The following is a 3,271-nucleotide window of genomic DNA, read 5'->3' on the forward strand; positions in this document are numbered from 1 at the left end:
AATCATGGACATGGACAACGGAGAGGAGATTGACTGTGAGAGAGAGGGGTGGGCTGGGTGGAGAGGGGAAAAAGGGAAAAAAAATTGGGACAACTGTAATAGAATAAACAATTTTTTAAAAGAAAGAAAAACCAAGACTAGAGAGCAAAACTGCAACAAGGGCCATGGTGAGTCCATGGCACCTACACCCCAAGTCCTTCAGGCAGAGCAGCAGCCTCCTCACTGAAAATCACACTGATGTGCTGCGTGGGCACAAGCAGTGAGTCCAGCCTAAGGGCGGGGCAGGGAGCTACATCCAGGTCCTGTTGTCACTTGGGTATTCTTGAACTGGAACAGGCCACATAAGACCAAGAACCAAAGAAACAAACAAACAAACAAAAGACCAAGAGCCAGCTGGCACGAAGAGGAGAATGAGTTGGAACATTTCCCCAACTAACTCTACATAGCCCCAACCTTCAACTCTGGGTTTTGATTCCTCCTAGGAGCTGTGCTGGGTTCTTGTAAGTTGCCTGTTAAACACTGTCCACAGTAGAGCCTTACAGTGCGGTCTCACAGTGGTGTCTCCTGTAGTGCTCTCATGTGCTGCGGTCTCTTATTTCACTGTGTGCTGCCCATGAGCCACTTAGCTGACCTTCTCTCACCGTCCCTGCTGATCTGCTCCTCCTGGAGAGCTCACAGTTCAGTCACTTGAAAAATTCTGGAAGATCAACATATTCATTTTCATAAGGGACAATGAAAACCCCTTTGTCCCCCACGTTTTCTCAAAGCTTCTTGAACTCATCTTCATCTCTTTGAACCAACACGAAATGTTCTAAGTCAGACTTATGCTTGACGGCTCTGGAAGAAATGGCTTACAAAGTGGTGTCATCCACAGTCCAGCACAAGCCAGGAAAAGAAGTGACTTGGTTTTTACAGAGTTCCTGAATCTCTCTTATAACTTCAGTATTCCTGAGCACATTCTGATACCCAGCTGGATGAAAGACATGCCATTGGGGTTGATGTAGACCCCATGGGTATGTAACATGCTCAGCTTCTGCTTCTCTTGAGCCCACTAACGGGCATTTTCTTTACCAGGAAGGTCAAGGGATTCAAGTTGTTTTCCCTGATGTGCTACATACAGTTCCAGGAGATTGTCAAAATTTTAGTCAATACCAGGGCTCCACTCTCCATCAGGTGGAGAACTAACTGAAGTAGCTCTTTGGAGAGTTTTCGATCTTTGACTCCAAGTCATTGAATGCTAAATAAAAACAGTCCTTGAAAAACATGGATAGAGCATTACTAGTACTGTTAGGTAGGATAAATAGCAAGCTAATGCAGGGAGAAGGAGGGAGACATGTCTCACCCACTGCTGATTCAGCAGTCCTGAGCCTGGTACGATAAGATCGCCAGGTGTTTCAAACATCATAAGCAAAACTATGATAGCACAGGAGGAGGGGAGCCCTTGAAATTCTGTGCATATTGCTTCCAGGGGAAAGAAATCTTTTATAATGATTCCCCTAGCTGGGAAAGAAAGCATTTGTAACTGTATATTAATCCCAAGGTCTAGAAGGGGGAAAAGGAGAGGTACCTAGAAGCTGGCTAAAGTATATAACCCCTGAACCCCAACAGTCAGCGTACTCAGATTAGCTGGGTGCCCACTTGTAGCTCCTGGCTCAAGTGTATAAAATAACCTTACAAATAATTTCATTTTCTTTATACATGGGGCATTCAGACTGGCTAGGCGTCTGCCTGTAGTTTTGTGCTTAAGTATATTTCACAAATAAACTTGCTATCTCATTTCCACTATACATGCTATGTCTCACATATCCTTCCCTTGCAAACAAGGCAAGAACCGAAGAAGGGGAGCCCTCTGACTTGGGTCTCCTCAATAACAGTAGAAGGGGAGTGTCTTAATAAGGTCATGGGCACCATGAACAATATTCCTGTCTTTATGGAGACATTTCTGAAATTTTTTGCCCTCCTCATCTTCTGGAAGAGCAAAATCAATGGCAGGGCCCAGTGAGGACTGAATGAACCCCTCCCAGGATCTCAGGGCTGGAACCTGGGGTGCAATTGCAGCACTAATAATGCCTGTTCCAATCACCAGCACAAGTTCCCCAGGCTTCTTACCTTTTAAGCTTGGAGAGGGCATCCTGGTCATTTTGGTAGGGGGTGCGCCATCACTGAAGAATCCAAAAGTGTTTTCTGTATCAAAGGACTGGCTCCCTTTAGAAGCCACCGAGTTCTGTGTCCCTCCTCCGAATGCTGCCACCACCATAAAGACCACCTCAGGCACACTCGGCGTGCATGCTCACTTGACTTGGCCCAGGTTTCCTTTCCCCCATCTTTGTTTTCCTGCCACTTTTGGGCCTGTTAGTGCCAGATTGTGTGGGTAAATTTTCTTAGTATCCCTTTATATTTCCTGCTGACCACCCATTGTCACGGGGCTGGTACCAATCAGAATCTTGTACAGTCTGATGTTCACAGGTGTCTTCTCTGATTTTAGTTGAAAAACTACCCTGATTCTATTTGAATCTCACTCCCAGCAACTTAGAGCCATTCATCTGACCTGTGCATTTGGTGTCAGAGGCCCTGGTTTGTTTCATGTCCTGCATTGAACAAAAGACAGGATGAGCCTGAGAACTGTAGGATGAAAAATGAACAGCAGACAGAGGGTGGGAGGGGCAGAATGAAAAGGTGAGCCCAGCCTGCAACAGTCTGAGGCAGAGAAGACAGCAGCAAGCATGCATGTGTGAGTTGATCTGGGGGTCAGGAGTTCTAGAATCCAGGAACAAGTTAATAAGGGGAATGGGCTCCAACAGTGTTTGCAATATTGACCCAACATAACATTCCATTGTTTATTTTCTCTCTTAAATAAGACATTCAAGATTACAGTGTGTACTTTTAATAATTGGTACAATGACTGGATTTATAGCCCTGTCTGGCACAAATCAACCTCAAAATATACTGGCAGAAATGAAAGTTTCATAATTACTCAATATTGATTATGCATTCTTTTTTAAACATTTTAATTGAATTTATTGGGGTGGCATTGGTTAGTAAAATTATATAGGTTTCAGGTGTACAATTGTATAGGTTATGCATTCTTGATGCATTTATCTTCTGGAGCTACAGCTGGGTGGGAGCCTGCGTGGGCACACAGGAAATCCCCCCACTCTCCAGGCCTCTCCTCTGGCTCTTGGAGGTAGACTTATAAATGTATTACTATGAAATACACAGTTTTACTTTTAAAATTTGGATGGTTTGGGGTAGCCAAGAGAATAAGCTAAAC

At 44.5% G+C, this 3,271-nt stretch overlaps 1 pseudogene; it reads right to left on the bottom strand.

Moving 5' to 3' along the window:
• Nucleotides 1-575: 575 nt before the first annotated feature.
• LOC129067932 (protein FAM118B-like) lies at nt 576-2,257 on the bottom strand (annotated as a pseudogene).
• Between the last annotated feature and the right edge of the window lie 1,014 nt (nt 2,258-3,271).

Source organism: Pteronotus mesoamericanus, unplaced genomic scaffold (genome assembly GCF_021234165.1).
Source record: "Pteronotus mesoamericanus isolate MK-2021 breed Mesoamerican mustached bat unplaced genomic scaffold, CSHL_Meso_final contig_20, whole genome shotgun sequence".
Taxonomy (NCBI): Eukaryota; Metazoa; Chordata; class Mammalia; order Chiroptera; family Mormoopidae; genus Pteronotus; species Pteronotus mesoamericanus.